Genomic DNA, 20,000 nt, shown 5'->3' with positions numbered 1-20,000 from the left:
GGAAAACCATTGCATGTCCAAGTTTCAGTTGAAGTCTCTCTCATCTCATGTGGTATCAGCTGACTCTTGGTAGCCAAGGCCAGGTGCAAGGTTCCCTCTGCAGCAGGCGCGGTCTCATTTCTTCCCTGAATGGGAAATGCTCCAGCAAGCAGTTCTCCTCTTCACATCAAGGGGAATTCTGTGAGGCTTGCCTATCTGCGCTTCTCTTGCAGCCAGGCTGGCTGTTTCCCATAAGAGCAATTAATCCTCTTTTTCTCTGTTTCTGTGCCAAAGGACTTCTGATCCCACCTCTCGCTCTAGGGAGACCTGGGATAAGTCCAGCCAGCTGCCCCTTCTTTGGGGTGGGCTCCAAGTGCCTCCTGATTGCATGAGGTCCATGTGCTCTTTTCACAAAGGAAGAGGAGAGGCCAGATATCATGGAGCCCATGATCCTTTGACTAATCTTTTGCAGCCTTCACCTCCAGGCCTATAAAGGCCTTCAGATGGCATCTTATTTGTTGCCTTCGCTTTACCAGAGTCTCTGGGTGAGGGGTGTGTGGATTACATCATTGCAGGCAGAATCTGAAGAAGCTCTACCCTCATATCTAGTGATGCACTGGGGGCGGGGCGGGGGATTTCAGAAGCAGACTGTATTCTTTGAATTGTAACCCAGAATCAGCTCGGATTGATCCCTTTGGCAAAGCAGCTGTGTCTGCTGAACACCTAGGCAGACACACCTGCTTTGCCAAAGGGATCAATCTGAACTTGTCTGGGTTACAATTCAAAGAATGCAGAGCACACGATCATCACTCTGAGAGCTAGAACCATGCTCCAGAGGACCCGAAAGGATGCCATCCAGTGCCAGTTTGTGGAAAACTGGAAGCTGAAGCCAGACCAAGGCAAGGCCTTCAAGGGGACGTGAAAGTGGGATGCCAGCAACCACTTCCTCCCTGGGGGCAGCTTCACCCAATTTGCCAACTGGAGATTCATCCACAGGGCCTGGCTCAACTGCGTGTCGCTGAACGGAGCTGTCCATCTCAGGAATCGGGACAAGCGATGAAGGAAGTGCGGCTACGCCAACGAGACACTAGCCCACCTCTGGTGGAGCTGCAAGCCCTATTCCAGAGCCTGGCAGCTGTGACACAATGCCATTCAGAATTGCCTAGTCAGAGCCATTCCTCCACACGTGTGGAAGGTTGCAGTGAACTCCACCATCCCCGTAACTGACGGCCAATTGCAACAAGACATTGACATCGCTTATGAGGACCAGAAGAAGATTGTCATGATGGAAGTCATAGTTCCCTTTGAGAACAGGACCCCGGCCTTCCATGATGCCCATTCTCGAAAGGTGGAGAAATATGCCCCTCTGGCCGACACCTTGAGAGAGCTAGGGGCTACGAGGTTCAAAGTCACGCCCTGATTGTCAGAGCCCTGTGCACATGGGACCCCAGTAATGAGTGTCGAGAGAATGCAGAATCGGTCAACGCTATGCTCGGCTGATGCAGCAGCTCATGGTGTTGGACACCACCTGGTGATAGAGGGACATCTACATAGAACACCTCACCAGACATCGGCAATACTAGGGGAGAGGAGCTGGAGTGCCGATAAAAAACAAAGTCAGTAAAGTTTCAGAGTAGCAGCCGTGTTAGTCTATATCCGCAAAAAGAAAAGGAGGACTTGTGGCACCTTAGAGACTAACACATTTATTTGAGCAAAAGCATGAAGTGAGCTGTAGCTCATGAAAGCTTATGCTCAAATAAATTGGTTAGTCTCTAAGGTGCCACAAGTCCTCCTTTTCTTTTTTGAAGTCAGTAAAGTAACTGAAATACTTCCCTGATGGATTGTATTTTCTAAAGGACAATCTATCCTAATTTCTCAAACACTGAGGGACAATCTTCACTCATTGCTATGTTTGCTTTCCACAACCAACTCTCTGTATAACTTTTCATGAGTGATGTACCCGGATATTTGGATACTAATATCTAAACTGCATCTTTAGATTTATTAATCTAAATTTGGGTTATTGCTGATTATGTACTATATGTATTGTATGACTTTTAAACCAAACTTCGTACTTTTGGAGAATTTAAGCACTATACCCAGATGTACAGACACTCCTTTCTTAACCTGTGTATTATATAATTTTAACATCAGCTTTAATAGAATTTTTAAATTTGAATGTGGGTAATGGAATGTGGTTATCTTTATTGTATGTGTAAATGGCAGCAGAACTGTACTTAGCATGCCCTGATTGAAGGTGTCCCCCTCAACTGAACCTCACTTGCTAAGCAGGGTGCAGAGATGCCAGAAGATGAGAGGGGGTGGGGGCAGGCATTTTTACCTGGTGGTGTGGACTCTGCCTAAGGAGTCCTGTACACCATCACTGTTTGACCCTCCCCTCTGTAGTGTTTAAAGACAGAGCTGATGGGACTCCATTGAGAGAGAGTCCTTGTTTCTGTTCAGTGATTACTAGAGCTGAAATCGCTGATGAGCAGGTCTAGGGGCTAAGCCATAGACAGGGTATGGGGTTCTCCACTGCTCAGAGAAATTGGTAAGAGCTGGGCCTATGTGGCGAACCTTAAAATGTGACAGTCACAGAACTGGCAGCGAGTGGCAAGAAGTAGCAGTAAAAACAGTGGCAGAGATGAGCGACAGCAGGGTGAACCAAGGCAGCAACAGTGGTGGAGGCATTGCTCAGTGCCTGCCCTCCTCCCCCCACACTTTCAGGGGTGGAGGCGGACCCTGTGAATGCATCTCTGAACTCTGGGTCTTCACTGCCTAAGGACAGCTAATGGTGAGCGGGGTGCAGCAGAGAGAAAGGGGAGGGCCGTGTTAAGGGGACATTTGATTGGACTTTCAAACCACAAGGTGGGAAACTGAGGCAAGGAACACTATCCAACATACTGTGGGGTGGGTATTTGCTTTTGAATGGAATTGTGGTGTTTTCCCAGCTACATCCCCTTTCCTTTTTTAAAAAAATCATTAAAAAGGGTTCTCTTTTGTTATACGCAGGCTATGCTTGGGAGTGGGGAAGTTTTGCCTCTTAGAGGCACGTAGGGTTGGTGTTTAGTTTTCTAAACTAACACAGTGGGGGCTTGAACTGGTTCCATTTTGTATTGTTAAGATGACCCCTAGATATTGAACTCAGCCCTTGGTGCTACCAACTCCACCTGGCCGAAGGGTTACATAAGCAAAATGTAAAAACCAAGTATTTTTCAGCATAATCCAGAGAGCAGTTAGTTGTAGGGCGCACTCTTTCTTCATCCTGCCACATACTCGACTGTTCTACAAAGAATGCAGGGACTACGTAAAACCAAGAGGCCAAATCAACATTTGAATTTGCCACAGATTATTGTGCGTTTTAATTCTGTGACCCTGCAACATTTTTACTGAGTGAAGACAAAGTGAATATTTTCAAAGTGCTAAAATGAAATCAGTTAAAACACAGCAGATTATAGAGGAGGAATGTACCCCTCCAACAACAAGTGGATCAACCTCCACTGGCTTTTGTACTAAGATGTCTCTGCCCTTGCCTGTAACAGGAACCAAATGCCAGTTGCTGCTATTCTTAACATTTCTGAGATACCTCATCAAGCACCATTTAAATCTTTCCCTGTATGTAACTTTGGAACACAAGGCTGTTCTTTCTGCTCACCCTGGTTTGATGATTTTCAATGACTCCATTATTCATACGCCAATGAGTACATACTTTGTTTCTTCTGTTGCAAAGCTTTTGGGTGCAAATGACTGTTGTCTAAGTACATGGAAGAGGGTTTCATTCTCTAATTGGAAGAAGTCTTGACACAGATTTGAGAGGTACCAAACTTTTCCTTGTCACCATGAAATAGCTGATATTCTTGAAAAGACCACAAAGAAAGTTGGTGACATCCTACGATTTCAGTACTCTCAGAAAAAAGAAGAAAAAAGGAAGATCCTAATGAAAATATTAAATATATGTTATTTTGCCAGACAAGGACATGCACTGTGAGGTCATTATATTTAACAAACTGAAACCATGCCCTGAAGTGGAGAGGTTGACTGGAGCTTTATTCAACTGCTTTGTTTCCAGGCAGAATATGAGCCTGATAGTTCAAAGTTGCCGGAAAAGAGTCAAGACTAACTGATAAGTCCAGTTATTTAAAATGAGATAATGGAAATTGCGGCTCTTGAAATTGTGAGGGATATTTCTGAGAGTTTCTGGAAAGTGTTATACAGCGATGGTAGATGAAACAGACCTTTCTGACAAAGAACAAGTGGTTTTATGCTTGCGATATGTGGGTGAGATGCGTGTTCATGGAGAGTTCAATGGATTGCAGAATGTAGTCTGTAAAGTGGAGTAATTGCATCAGTAATTAAAAATATATTATTGCTCTAAATCTGAGGATCAACAACTGTCACTGACAAAGCTATGCTGGTGCTGGCTTATGGCAGATTTAGTATTAGGTAAAGCAACTAGATTGCAACAGAAGAAACCACAAGCTGCATAATACACTCATTGCTATGGGCATGCTTTGAATTTGGCATGCCAGGACATTATTAAAATACTACTATTCTAAGAAACACTCTTTAAACTATTTACAAAAGCACACATAAAAGATTCATTTAAAAAAAATCACCCAAATGAGAGGCTATATTTCAGGACATAAAATATGAAGTGTTAAATACATCACTAGGTATCTGTGTCCTCTGTCCAGCAAGATGCGCTCTGCACATGTCACATCTTCAATTTCGGGGAGGGACCTTGCACTAGGTGCAGCTTGGGAAGTTGTGAAGGATTCAGTAAAAGATCTTGAAATGTGATCTTGAGTTAGCGGCCTAGCAACTCAAATGGAAAAGTTTAACTTTCTGGTCTTGAACTAGGGTGAAAAGTCCTAAACACAGTAGACAGCCTGTCCAAAACTTTGAAAGGTGTTTCAGCAACAGAAAGTCAATCTCTTTTGAAAAGGACTCTTAATTCACTACAGTCCATCCGATCAGATGAAATTTACAACTTATTCTGGGAGCAAATCCAGCAGAAAAGCTTAAAGTTGGAGACAGTTAAAAAGGCTGAACTTTCAAAGAAAAGAAAAGTTCCCAAGAAAGTGCAAATAGGGACAGGTGAACCCAGTTCCCCAAGTTCAACAAAGGAGTTTTAGAAGTACATCTACTTCCCAGTAATTAATTTTCAATATTCATATTCTGTGAGGACTGGAACAGAAAGGCTACAACATTATTCAACATCTTGAAAATCTCTCATAACTGTAAACATAAAAGAAATGCAAGTTCTAACTGTTCTTCACGTGTTCCCATTTCAACCATAATCAACTGGTTATTCAGGTTAATCTGTTGAAAGCCAGCTGTCAGTTTACAGAAAAACCATTAAGGTCAGTTCAGAAATACCTCAGTTCTCTCAGCGAAACAGAACATCAGCTCTTTTCCAAAGTGGTGGAGTTGATCGAGAATTACTTTGATGGTATGTATGCTCAAATAAATTTGTTAGTCTCTAAGGTGCCACAAGTCCTCCTTTTCTTTTTGCGGATACAGATTAACGCGGCTGCTACTCTGAAACCTTTGATGGCATGGCACCCTATGCTGTGAGTGTAATTCCAGTGCTCTGTGCTGTATTAAACAATGGCTTTGATCCACAGTGGGTTGTCACAGCTCCGCTGGTATGTGATATTGCAAATTTGTACGTCATTCTTTACACTCATGTTTTAAAAAGGCATGCTTTAATGAGTAGTTTTCTACAATGAGTAAATTTGTCCACTTTTAATAAAGTGTTCCAAATTCAGAGGCTCCTTTATTTATAATGGAATCCCTAATTTTTTTTTCTGGGGTAGGTCTAAAGCCCTCTCCCCAGCCATCTATGCCTATGTACTGTAGAAAAGAGAACCAGCTAGAGAAGGAAGCATCTGGTCTTCTCTTTGCACACCCAGGGAGTGGGCTCAGGGAACACAGAGCTCTTATCATCAGTCAATTCTCTACTTCCTCTTATCAACTTCATCCATGGGATCCCAACATTAGATCCTATGGGCTGGCATCATGACAGGATGGCATTGCCATCCTGTTATGATCAGAGATGTTCTGCCTCTGGGGCACAGAGGTTACTACCCATTCAGAAAAAAACAAGTGCAATGAAACTAAAGTAAAATAAATTAACCTTCATGTCAGTTTTGTTATATGTACCATTTACAACTGTTTATTTAACATTCATCTGTCATATTTCTAATTCCATTCACTGCTGTCAGTTTAACACTCCATTCTTCTTTCTTCCAGATGAAGGATTTATGTGGGGACAGCAGCAAGTTAGCATACAGTGTACCCTCTTCTATTATGATACATGCATATGTTGTCTTGGCAGAATTAGTTATTTAAAATAATTTTGACAGATAATATTGAAGTTTATTTTAAGTACTTTGTCTATTTTCAACATTTAAATTTTCACAGGTATGGAAATCATGGGGGGCTGTCACACAACGGGGGTACATACAATTATTTAATGACAGTAGATGTTGAGGTCTAAAAAAATTAAAGCTTTATAACCGTTAAAACACAAAGGAAAGGGAAGCTGAGATTTTTAGGTGACAACCTGATTCCAACAGTTGGTTCTTAGAAGAAAGTACCCAAATATCATGAGTCTTACAATAAATGCAGCGCATGTTGTTAATGCTGTTAATGATCAAAGATTAAAACACAGCGTGTGAATCCAGACAATGGAAGTGGGTAGGGAAAGGAGGTGGTTAGAGGACAAAACCTATGGGAATCATATTATCTAGCCATTGGATCCACATTGAAATCTACGAGACTCTTTCCATTTAGTTTAAGGGGGACTGGATGAGGCCAATGGTAAGCAATTCTTGTGAATTCCAATGTTTTAAAATAGAGACTGAGGTAGGCCAAGAAGACATCATGGGAGTAGAAGCCCATGGCAGAAGGTAAGGTCAAAAGAGTGACTTGGAAGAGGAGTTAGACAGCGCAGTATGAGGATCCCTGGCTCACAAGCTGCGGGATATGGCTCCAGGCAAAGGGAGCAACAGGCAATGGGCCGAAAAGGTGAGAATGGGAAGAGACAAAGGCAGAAAAGTAGCTGGGGAAGGGACAGAGGGAGATCCCTTTAGCTGCTGAATGTTGAGTAGACTTAACTGGGAAGATGTGAAAGTCGAAGAGGAGGTTACAATATCTTGCTAGTTACTTATGTGACCTTCTCTCATCTCAGGTTTCAGAGTAGCAGCCATGTTAGTCTGTATCTGCAAAAAGAAAAGGAGGACTTGTGGCACCTTAGAGACTAACCAATTTATTTGAGCATCACATCTCATAACAGTAGCCTAGTGTTTCACAAGCGTGAATGAATTCATTTTTCTTACATCACAAAGGTGTGGAGAAGTGCTACCATCCCCTTTGTATTGATGAGGAACTCAGGTGCAGAGACTTGCCCAAGGCCAGAGAAGTCTGTGACAAAAAGGGCTACTTCCTGCAGGTGTGCATCTTTTCTGGAGCACTTGCCATTCTCCTGCTCTAATATACAGCAAAACCTGCACCTGAGACCACCAAAACCAAGCAACTGCCAATCTGTCCCAAAGTATGACTAAACATCCCAAGGCAAGCTGGTCATGCACCCACCCACATCTTTTTTGCAAAAAAAATTCAGAGTTGAAAATTTTCTGATGTGGAACAAAACCCAAATTCTCAAACCTTGATTTTTTTTGAAATGGCATTCTCGTTTTCCAGGCAGCCCGAATACCAAATTCGAATCTTCAACATCTTTTATTTAGAAAACAACCTCTATTAAGGAACTCATTGTTGGTCCAAGAGCAGAAAATTACAACAGGTTCAATATTACTTCAGTCTTCCAGCATATAGGGTATTCATCTGAAGAGCTCGTCACTTCACAAAGGTGGTTGAAATGATGAACCCTGTCTTATGGATTGGAGAATTGAGACACAGAAGTATTAATAACCATTTAAAAAAACCCAACAACCTCCCACTGATTTTTGGGTGCCTCAGTTTTTGAGAGCCCAGTAAGAGACACCTTGGCTTAGATTAACAGAAGTGTTGAGCACTTGCAGCTCCCATTGATTTCCAAGGGAGTTGCGAGTGGTCAGCACTTTTGAAAGATCAGGGTCTTCAAATGGACTCCCAAAAATGGAAGCACACAAACTCAGTAGCCACTTTTGACAACCCTGGTCTGAACAACCTCCAAGAGCACAAAGTGAGGCAACAGCAGGCATCTCTCCTAACTTCCAGTCCTCCATCTATTTCTATTTTATAGACAGTCTCATATCACCATCATAACCATAGTATCTGAGCACCTCCCAGTTGTGCATAAAGCAAAGTGACCAATATGTGCCACATGAGGGTCAATTTTTCCTTCCATTGTACTCTGTCCTCTAGATCACTCTGCCTCTGTTTCATTTTATTGCTGCCAAATTCATCCTCGGTTGCCCTTTCTCAAGGACTACTGTAGCCCTGCTTAAAAACCCTGCACATCTCAGCAAAATACATCATCTTTCAGTTCTGAGACAGTCATGGATTTTTTTTTAAATTAGTATTATTTTTTAAGTGTTCCTGCCAGTTTCCATTGCAAATCATGCAGTGTCTGGTAAGCAAATGAAAGGGTAAAATGTTCTCATGCTTGTGAGAAATATTCACTGCGGGTTGAAAGGAATGTTTCTTAGAAGTAGTAACATTACTTACAAAATACACATACATGCTTGGAAGCAAGTGAGCAGTAAGTGTGGGCAGTGGATGTGAGGAAAGGGGAATAGGGGACATTTTGAACATTGCCTTGGGAGAGAAGGCTGTTTCTCAATTGCACAGAGCAGAGTGATCTATGGAGTAAGAAGGATCTAGTTATAAAAAGAAACCTTTATTATAAAGTCCTTGGGCAAGACAGGAATATTTACTTCCTAATGAGGATATGATGAGGTTTCCAATTCCGTTCACATGGAAAGCCATTATTAATGCTTTTACATTATGTCTGCCAAGGGCCGATATAGAAAAGCTCCAAACTAAATTGACTTTACAAAAAAAAAAAAAAAAGCTTACTTTCATGTGCAGCTTTGTGCAATACTTCAACTCTAGACTCAGTGCAGTAGGTCTTTACAGACCTCACATGCTCTGAGGCTGGGATTTTTTTTTTAAATCTATCACTCCCTCATCAGAATTGACAACTTCTGTTGGCAGAGGACGTAGGCTAGAAATCCCTCCTTTCTGATGTCTCAGTGGGTCGATCCCGAGACCGTCGAAGCTCTGAGCTGTATGCCAAGAGGTTGTGTCCTAGGTGGAAGAGTCTTAACCATGCAGCATGCCTGGTATGATGGTAACCCAGGGTTCCCTCATGCTCTCGTAGGTTGGGCCTCATTTAAACAAAGGCGTTATAGAAGGCGTAAATACTAGCGGGGGCTGCACACCTCGTAGCTTGTATAGGCCAAGCTTATTGTATGCTCCAAGGACTCTTTGCTCTTTTGTTGTAGCAACCAGGCAAGGTACTAACAAACTTCAACAGGACTTTATTTTTAAAGTGGAAACCTCTTTACCAAGCTGCTGCTGCACCCTCGGTAGCTCTCACTCTGCCTCCTCAACTGCCCCCCACCCCGCTCCTTCTTGTTTCTTGTCCTTTCAGACTCCCAACAGCCAGTGCTCCCAGTTCTAATAGTTACAAGCAGCATCTAAACACCACATTCCCTCCTCTCTCAAGATACTCTCCCAATTAAAATAAACATTGTTGTTCTAACCACAGGAACAAATATGAAACAAGACACTATACTGTTGGCAGAAATATTACACTGAAAACACTGTAGATACCACATAACATAGTCTCTAGTCCAGACAGGTGGTCGTCTGGGTCTGACAGGCCATCTCTCAAGCCCCGGTTCCAGTGCAATGTCTTGTTGCGTTGATACTACGGTGAAGTCATCCAATGCAGACTGGGTATTGGCATAATCTCCTCTTGGTGCATAGGCAGGTGCAAGATAAAAAGCATTCCATACTGTGACAAAGCTCTGTCCTTGCTTCCGTGGGTCCCGCGTTTCCTGGTGGATTTCGCTAGCCTCAGGGGGGCTCACTGTGACCCTCCACGTAACCCTTCTTTCTCTAGAGACAAGGGTCTCATTCTACTGAGCCATTTTCATCATAAGCCAGCAAGGGAGGTGAGGAAAAGTTATCCTTCCTTGCACAGTCTCTATTGTCTCCCAGTCTCAGTAATTAATCAGGGGGCAAAGGTGGTAGGGGGGAACCCGGGCCCACCCTCTACTCTGGGCTCCAGCCCAGGGACCCTAATAGTATCAGCTATGGTAGCTGACCTTTTAGAAACATGACATGTACAATTCCCTGGGCTACTTCCCCCACAGCAGCCCTCAATTCCTCAAGCTCCACTTCACCCTTACCTCAGGGCCTCCTTTCTTGTGCCTGATATGGTGTGTACTACTTAGCCTCTCCAACAGCACAACTTCCTCCCACAGCTCCTGACATGCACACCCACCTGACTGACTGGGAGGCTTTTAACTAGTTTCAGCCAGCCCCTGATTGGCTTCAGGTGTCCCAATCAACCTAGCATTCTCCCTGCCTTCTGGAAAGTTCTTAATTGGCCCCAGGTGTCTTAATTGACCTGGAGCAGCTTCCATTTCACTTATCCTGGTACCAGGGATTTGTTTAGCCTGGAGCTAATAGATCTATCTCCCACTACTTTTCTATAGCCATCTGGTCTTGCCCCATCACAATACCCACCCTTCAGAAAGTCGATAGGTGTAAGGTCCCTTCTTCTCTATGGTTTTAAGAAGAGCTGTGAATTTACGGTTCCCTTTGCATAAAATTCCTGGTTTTCGTATTCTAACAAAGGAACCACACTCAAACTTTGGTTCCTTAGCACCCCACTGCTTGTCTGTGAAAGCCTTAGACTTTGCTTGGTTCTGTTCAACTGTTTTTCTCACATCATCCTCGTTTGGGGCATCAGGTCATGCCTTTAACAATTCAACAATGTTCAGTTTAGTATTCATTTGTTTCCATGCAGTAACTCTGTGGGTGATCTTTGCGTTGTGGCATGTTGTGTAGCCTGGTATGCTTGCAAGAAATCAGTAGTGAAGGTTATTCACAATCGCCCTTCCAGTTTAGCCATTTACAAACTCTCTTTCAAACTTCTGTTAAACCATTCAATTTCCCCATTGGCTTGAGGTTAACATAGGGATGACCTTCTGTGTAAAATGTTCCTCTCTGCTAGAAAAGTTTCAAACTCCAGGGAAGTAAATTGACTACCATTATCTGAAACCAGTTCTTTGGGGTTATCTTCCCTGCTAAAAACTGAAGAGAGGAACTTAATTACTGTAGCAGAAGAGATTTGCGATGTAAATGCTACGTCAGGCCATTTACTGAAATAGTCTATTAAAGTGATGGCATAACGGCAGTCACTTGGAGCAGCAGCAAAGGGTCCTACAATGTCAGTCGCCACTTTTTCCCATGCAGATTCAAGAAGAGGAACAGGCTGTAATGGAGGGGTACATATCACTGCTGTCTTATGCATTTGGCAAGTGACACAGGATTTTATGAGTGCATCAGTTTGAGAGTCCATCCCTGGTCACCAATACAGATCCCGTAGTTGTTGTTTGGTTCTGACAATTCCTTGATCAGTATCGTGTGCCAGGTGTATGAGTTTTGACTGTAATTATTCTGGCACAAGTAGCCGGTGTGTACTTCGTAGCACACAGCCATCAAGCAAAGAAAGTTCATCCCAAATTCTAAAATAAGGCAGCAGAACTCGGTCAAGGTTTTTAGGGTTACTGGGCCATCTCTTTGTCAGAAATTCCTGTAGTTTTTGTTGAATTTTACATGCTGAACAAGCAGCTTGAAACGTTTCTTTTGTAACTGCAGTAAGAGTGCTTGTAATAAGCGCAACGACTACATCCTCATCCTCTGGTGGACCATCTGGTGAAGGCAATCAGCTACCACATTTTTTTCCAGGCTTATATTCCAGTTCATAATTGAAAGAGAATAGTCTTGCAAACCATCTAGCAATACGATATCCTGCTCTTCCCAGTCCTTTTGTGGTGAGCAACATCAAAGGGCTGTGGTCTGTGCGCAACCCCACAGGTAAGTTCTCCATTTTTCAGCAGCCCAGACACAAGCAAGTGCTTCTTTTTCGACTGTAGAATATTTCTTCTCAGCATTACTTAGTGTCCTTGAAGCAAATGCAACAGCCCTCTCTGTGTTGTCCTCATGAAGTTGTGTGAGGACAGCCCCAAGTCCATAATCAGAAGCATCAGTAGTTACAATTGTGGGCAATGCAGGAGTGAATAGTGCAAGTACTGGACTATGTACAATCAAGTCTTTCACCATTTCGAAACTAGCTTGTGCATCCGTTGTCCACACTAAGGTTGAACTTCTCTGTGGTAATTCCCATAACGATTCAATGACAGAAGCATAACTGGGAATGAGTTTTGCATACCAGGAGGTAAGACCCAAGAAGGAATGTAAGGTTTGCAAATCTGTTGGAGGAGGAGCATTTGAAATTGCCAGGATATGATCTGGATCAGGTTTTAGTCCAGCCTGTGATATTTTATGCCTCAGAAAGGAGAGTTCAGTTTGTTTAAATTTGCATTTGGACCTATTGAGCTTGAGGCCTGCTTTGCTGATGCAGTTTACTACAGCCTGCAGGTTATTGTCATCCTCAGAAGTATTTCCAAACACGATAAGATCATCCAGATAACACTGAACTCCATGTTGAGTCTTCAGAATCAATTACATCATTTTTTGGAAGGCATTTGGGGCAGATGCGAGACCATATGGAACACGTTTAAAACAAAATAGTCCCTCATGTGTAATGAATATTGTGAGGTCTCTGCTATCTTCATGCAACATAACCTGGTAGTATGCGGTCTGCAAATCAAGAGTAGAAAACACTTTTGCTCCACGGAGTTCTGCAAATACTTCTTCTATGTGAGGAAGAGGATGGCTGTCAATCACAATAGCTTTATTTGGCTCCCTTAAGTCCACACAAAGGCAAATGCCTCCATCCTTCTTCTGCGTCACTACTATAGGTGAAACCCATTCCGAGGAGTCTCTCTCTATAATAATGTCCTTTTGAACAGTTTTTCTAACTTCCTCTGAAACAGCTTCCCTGACTGAAAATGGTAAGTGCTGTAACTTCTGTCGTACAGGCATCACATTATTCCGCATTTTAACTTTATACAGAAACCCATAAGCACAGCTGAGTTTCTCCTCAACCTAGTGTTGGGCCCCAGCTGAAACTGGTGTGTGTACCGCAAGAGTGCTTTGCTGAGGAAGATCAATTTGTCCATTAACTACCCTGAGATTTAAAGCAGCCAATAAATCTCTGCCAAGGATAGGAGTGCCTTTGTGGACAATGTAGAACTCTGCAGTTACACAGCAATCACCAAAAGTACTATTGCTGGCAGGCAGTCATGTACTGGAATATGGTTTTTCAAAAAGCACACCAAGTGAAGTTTGAGTTCAGTAAGAGGCACATCTTTAAAGTAATGCAAATAGATGGAATCAGGTAGCATAGATACTGTTAAGCCAGTGTCCAACATTAGCTGAATAGAGTGTGATTTGCCTGAGGGTATGGTGGAAATTTTTACAGTGCACTTTATTTGTTCTGGAATATGTACAGTAGTGATTTTGTCCACACTCAGCACAATAAATTTGGTTTTGTAACCTGTTGATTGAACTGGCTGCTGTGACATATTTTAGCAAAATGTCCAATCTTTTTGCAATGACTGCACTGAGCTACTTTTGCCAGACATCCTGTGTAGCTTGCAAAGTGTCGTAGGGATCCACAGCGAAAGCATGCTTTTACTGTATTTCGAATTTGCTGATTTGGTGGTTTTCCATTAGTTTTCCTCTTATAATCATTTGTCTGCAGTGATAGTGAACTTTTCTGCAAAGGAGTCACAGCCTGGACTGTGCCTCCTGTATCCATGCTAATTATTTTGGCTTCAGCTGTAGCTGACTCAATCTGAGTAGCAAAGGTTATTGCTTTTTTTAGTGTAAGTTGTTGTCAAGGTTCCCTCCCCACTCTGAACTCTAGGGTACAGATGTGGGGACCTGCATGAAAACCTCCTAAGCTTACTTTTACCAGCTTAGGTTAAAACTTCCCCAAGGTACAAACTATTTTACCCTTTGTTCTTGGACTTCCACTGCCACCACCAAATGTTTATCCGGGTTTATTTATTAGGAAAGCATTGTTTGGAAACATCTTTCCCCGCAAAATCCTCCCTACCCTTGCACCCCACTTCCCGGGGAAGGTTTGGTAAAAATCCTCACCAATTTGCATAGGTGACCACAGACTCAAACCCTTGGATCTTAAGAACAATGAAAAAGCATTCAGTTTCTGAAAAGAAGGATTTTAATAGAAGTAAAAAGTAAAAAAGAATCACCTCTGTAAAATCAGGATGGTAAATACCTTACAGGGTAATTAGATTCAAAACAGAGAATCCCTCTGGGCAAAACCTTAAGTTACAAAATGACACACAGACAGGAATATCCATTCTATTCAGCACAGCTTAATTTCTCAGCCATTTAAAGAAATCATAATCTAACACATATCTAGCTAGATTACTTACTAAGTTCGAAGACTCCATTCCTGTTTTGTCCCTGGCAAAAGCATCACACAGACAGACACAGACCCTTTGTTTTTCTCCCTCCTCCCAGCTTTTGAAAGTATCTCGTCTCCTCATTGGTCATTTTGGTCAGGTGCCAGCAAGGTTATCCTAGCTTCTTAACCCTTTACAGGTGAAAGGATTTTTCCTCTGGTCAGGAGGGATTTTAAAGGTGTTTACCCTTCCCTTTATATTTATGACAGTTGTGGTTCTAGCAGTAAGCATTCTCTTACATGAAGCATGTTTGTTTTCTCAACGAGCTCGTCTCTAATCATCTCATCTGCCATATTCCCAAAGTCAGAAGTTACAATCAGACTCCTCAGGGAAGCAATATACCGCATTATAGTCTCCCCTTCTTTTCTGCTCACGCTAGTGAAATCTGTAGTGATTAGCTACTACATTCACTTTTGGCACAAAAAAGTTCTTTAATGCAGTGAGTGCAGTCTCATATTTATCATCTGCAAGGGGAAAAGTGTAAAATATACGCTGCCCTTCTGCTCCAAGGCAGTGGATGAGCAGAGCACGCTTTCTTGTTTCAGAAATCTCTGTAGCAGTGATTACAAGCAGATAAGTCTCAAACATATGGATCCAGGCAGTAAAAGCAATTGGAGGCTAACCTGGGCTTTGCAGAAAGGGTGCAGGTGGGTTCAGAGGCAGAAGATTCCACCCTCGTCACCAAAATGTTGTAGCAACCAGGCAAGGTACTAACAAACTTCAACAGGACTTTATTTTTAAAGTGAAAACCTCTTTACCAGGCTGCTGCTGCACCTTCGGTAGCTCTCACTCCACCTCCTCAACTTCCCCCTGCCCTTCCTGTTTCCTGTCTTTTCAGACTCCCAACAGCCAGTGCTCCCACTTCTAATAGTTACAAGCAGCATCTAAACACCACATTTATCCATTCCTCACCCATACTCCCTTTGTGCCACCCTCCCCCTCTACTTCAAGGACTCCCTGCAACTCCCCCAGCCAGGTTCTGAGGGCTCCCCATTCCCTTTTCCTCCCCCCATACCAGGATCCCCCAATTTCCCCCCATCAGAGGTTCTGTACACCCCATTTTCCCTACCCCCATGCAAATATCCCTCATTCTTCCCCCTCAAGGCAGGGGTTCTGATTGTTCCCCACTCTCCCCTCCCCTCATTAGCAGGATCCCCCATTCTTCTCCCATCATAGGGGTTCTCTGTAAACCCTCATTACCCCCTTCCTTCCATAGTCCCCTTCAGAAGTTCCTTGAGGTGTACTAACATACTCCCCTTTCAAACAGCACTACGTTAAGGCACACTAAGGGACTTTTAGTGCATGCCAGCAGGGTCTACATGGGTCACTTAGTACATGAGGCATATCAGAATTCGCAGACCAGTGGTGTACACTTGCACTGAAGGCTTGCCTATATGGTGTGTTAATGAAAATCAGAAGCCAGGTGTAGTGCAGTCTTTACACTAGTGTAAAGTGAGCATAACCATTGCCATTCTGATTTTAGAATGGTTTATACCAGCAGCTCTCAAACTGTTGGTCAGGACCCCAAAGTGGGTCACGACCCTGTTTTAATGGGGCCGCCAAGGCTGGAGTTAGATGTGCCTGGGCCCGGGGCTGAAGCCCGAGCCCCACCACCTAGGGCTGAAGCCAAAGCCCAAGGGTTTCAGGCCTGGGTGGAGGGGCTCAGGTTACAGGCCCCCAGCGTGGGGCTGAAGCCCTTGGGCTTCGGCTTTGATCCCCCACCTGGGGCAGTGTGGCTTGGGCAGGCTTAAGTTTCGGTCCCCCCTCCTGGGGTTGTGTAGAAATTTTTGTTGTCAGAAGGTGGTTGCAGTGCAACCAAGTTTGAAAACCCCTGGTTTATACAGATTGTGCACTCACTGTGCATTGGTGTAAGTGACTATGCCATGCAGGACAGTGGAGAATCAGGTCCCAGCACGGTTACCGATTCAGAGGAGAACACAGGCTCAGGTTTAAATGATCATTGTGGTATCTTTGACCTTCTGTTTGTCCTTTCAGTAATTATAAGCAGAGTATGTAACTTACACCACCAACCTTGGTATGGGAACAGAAGACTTGAGGTTCAAAGAGCTTTCAGTTAGGCATCTTTCACGTGCATGAAATTGGATGAACTAAATATTTCAGGGATCAAGAAAGGCGTGGGGCAATGTATTTTTTCTATTCAAAGAACTTCTGAATATGTTCAGACTTGGGAGCTAAACACAAGCTAAGAACAATTTCACATAAATAAATATAGGAAAAAGCAATGACAGCACTTGGGAATAAGCACGATGAGTCAAAATTGCAGAAGCCTTCCCACAGCTGCAGCACTGCTTGGAAAAACACTCACTCATTTTCCAAAGGCAGTCAGTGAGGACACTTTATTAGGAGGGAACTTTACAGGCAATTTTCTTCCCTTGAATCAGAGCAGAGGATTAGGGTCTGCGCTTACTTCAAATGCAAGAGTCTTGAAGTGTTCATAGGGCTACAATGGCTCTCAAACTTTTAGATAGATTTGCTTAACGCCTTGAAGGAGTTTGCATTACTAGAAAGCAAGCAGGACAGCTATTTAAAAGAAAGCTGCCACATTTTATTTAGCCTTTGAGAGATGCCAAGGGGAGGAATGTGGGTGCCTACAGGGAAGTTGTTAAAAAGGGTCATAAAATAAAAATTTAATTTAAATTGGCATTTTTGTGGGCACTGAGGGCTTTCCGGGGCATCTGTCAACCCACATATAGACATAACAGTGAACTTAAGTCAAGAACCTCCCTGCCTACAACTTATTCACTGATTTATGGAACAAACCACAATTGAATGGTGAGAACAGGGCACTGAGAGTCAGGGACCTGTTTTTTCTTCCATGCACTGCAGCAGATGTTCTGCATGATGGTAATCTCCCTGTGTCTCAGTTCCCCCCATTTATGGGACAGGGATAACAATTCCTATGGAGAGCTGTTGTAAAGTTGAATTAATTCATGTTGGTTGAGATTCTTGAAGGGAAAGCAATATGGGAATGTAGAGTGTTATTCTTGTTGGGTGACACAGGACTGCTGCTGAAACTCAAACCGAGTTGCTCAGGCTGGCTAGACAGACGTCCTAACCAAAGGAGAACCTCTGGTAAAATCAGCAGGGGTCAAAAATACTGAGCATTGCTTCACCTGCGAGCTGCTCTCTGTACCTCAGGAAACATTATGTGAAAAGAGGGAGGTCATTGGTACCACCAGCAGTGTGGGAGGCCCAGTGCCTAATACTATGAACCAGCTGTCCCAGGGTCATCCAATTCTAATAAAACTAAAAGCCCTCAAGCCAAGTTCAAATTTCAGCCTCCCCCCTTTAAAAAAGTTAGAAAGAGGATGAGAGAACCTATTTTTCATTTTTATACCCACTTAACATTTCTTGGACCAGATTAGCTGACGTAAATTAGCTTAGCTCCATTGAATCCAGTGGCACGGTCATTGACCTGAAGTTGAAATACATCCACATTATACCTCACCATTTGCTTTACCCAATGCCCACTGAAGTCAATGGCAAGCATCCCACTTCCTTCAATGGTCTGTGTGTCTGACCCTGCAAGGCATTGGCTTCACACAGGCAGGTTTTTAATAAAAAAAACAAACCTGACAATTTTATTTCTGGACAGCTTGGGCTCTCTCATTAACTGGAAACAGATCTTGCCCAAGGGATCCTAAACCTTCCCCATTCTGCTGTAAAGAAGAACAAGTGTCTCTCTCTGGAGGGTTAAATGAACCCCAGAGTGACAGTTTGTTTTATTGATCATCCTTCTGGGAAATTTCAAGTCAATTTTGATTTCCAAACAAGGGCACAGTTGGCTGGTGTAAATAATGTAGCTTTGTACTTCCCAATGATTCAGCAAGGCAAGCAGTGTGGGATACAAGATAGACATGCTTGTCATTAAAGAAGGCAGGAGCAGGTCCCCTATCCCTAACTAATTTATCTTGTCTAGATAAGGTATTTCTTGGGTTCCCATCACCATATTATGGTGATGGTCATACATGTGAAGTGTCTGCAAAGCAGAAACATCATAGATACTATGATCAGAAGGGACCATTATGATCATCTAGTCCGACCTCCTGCACAACGCAGGCCACAGAATCTCACCCACCCACTCCTGCGAAAAACCTCTCACCTATGTCTGTGCTACTGAAGTCCTCAAATAGTGGTTTAAAGACTTCAAGGAGCAGAGAATCCTGCAGCAAGTGACCTGTGCCCCATGCTACAGAGGAAGGTGAAAAACTTCCAGGGCCTCTTACAATCTGCCCTGGAGGAAAATTCCTTCCCGACCCCATATATGGTGCTCAGCTAAACCCTGAGCATATGGGCAAGATTCACCAGCCAGATACGCAGGAAAGAATTCTCCATAGTAACTCAGATCCCACCCCATCTAACATTCCATCACAGGCCATTGGGCCTATTTACCATGAATATTTAGAGATCAATTAATTACCAGGAAGAATAACTAAAAAAAGCCTTGTGTATGTCACTGTACAAGCAAAAGGGGAGGAGAGGGGCATTCTATGTCAAAAGTGACATTTGTTTCTGGATCACTGACAACGTGGAAGCAAATGACCTTGAATGTGTATGGATCAATGTCCTAAAGACAGAGCACAAGATGGGTACTTGTTGGTGTCTGCTCCAGGGCATCAAATCACACTAGGAAACATGACAACTAACTCCTAACCAATGATCTGTTTCCTTTCTGAAAGGTAGGGCTGCCAACTCTCCAGGATTGTCCCAGCATCTCCAGGAATTAAAGATTATGTCATGTGATGAAACCTCCAGGAATATGTCCAACCACAATTGGCAACAAGAGGAGAAGGATCAAAGATGACATGAGAACCAGGGTAGGACCAAAACAAAAAGAAAAGGACTCATTTCTGTCTACTAAGCTACAATTTGGTTAGGTGAACTAGCAGCAAGCTGTATTATCCTGGATGCAGCTAGATCATCATAGGTGATTAGATCAGGGATTCTCAGATGTTCTTTTACTGGGACTTTTGCATGTCCAGGATCTAGCCAAGACTTCACTTTCATTTAGCAGTATAGAAAGGGCAGGGTGCTCCTGCCTCTCCCCCAATACCTCCTGACTTATTGGTAAAGAACCCATGCCTTAGATTATTCTGGATATCAAAAAACATTTATAGTTTGTCACAGTCCCAGAGAGTCACTGATGGGAAGTGATATCCACTTCCTTGTTTCTTTATAAATTTAGAAGTGGATCAAAACTTTCCTAGAGTTCTAATGCTGTTCAGATTTGGGTGTTTGATGTGGCTCCGTCTAGAGACAGGAGCCAGCTTAAAAAAAAGATACAACACACACTGCCCCCCCCCTCCAATATTGTGCTTCCCTGAAGCCTATGGGTCACTTCCATGAGGAGTTTTGATTCAGGACCATTTCTGCCTAATCCTGCTTATTTACAGGATGCCTCTTGGTTACCAACAGAAT

At 43.2% G+C, this 20,000-nt stretch overlaps 1 long non-coding RNA gene across 1 annotated transcript in view; it reads left to right on the top strand.

The window, feature by feature from the left end:
- The window catches only part of LOC311531860, a 31,621-nt gene extending 11,949 nt beyond the window's left edge, over window positions 1-19,672 (top strand). Inside the window, exon 3 of the long non-coding RNA XR_014714294.1 lies at window positions 19,262-19,672. This is a non-coding gene — a long non-coding RNA (uncharacterized lncRNA). The remainder of the gene's footprint in view (window positions 1-19,261) is intronic.
- Window positions 19,673-20,000: the final 328 nt, after the last annotated feature.

Source organism: Lepidochelys olivacea, assembly GCF_965140295.1.
Source record: "Lepidochelys olivacea isolate rLepOli2 genome assembly, chromosome: 16".
NCBI lineage: Eukaryota > Metazoa > Chordata > Testudines > Cheloniidae > Lepidochelys > Lepidochelys olivacea.
The sequence above is the reverse complement of the archived record's forward strand: the minus strand, read 5'-3'. Positions and strand labels throughout refer to the sequence as shown.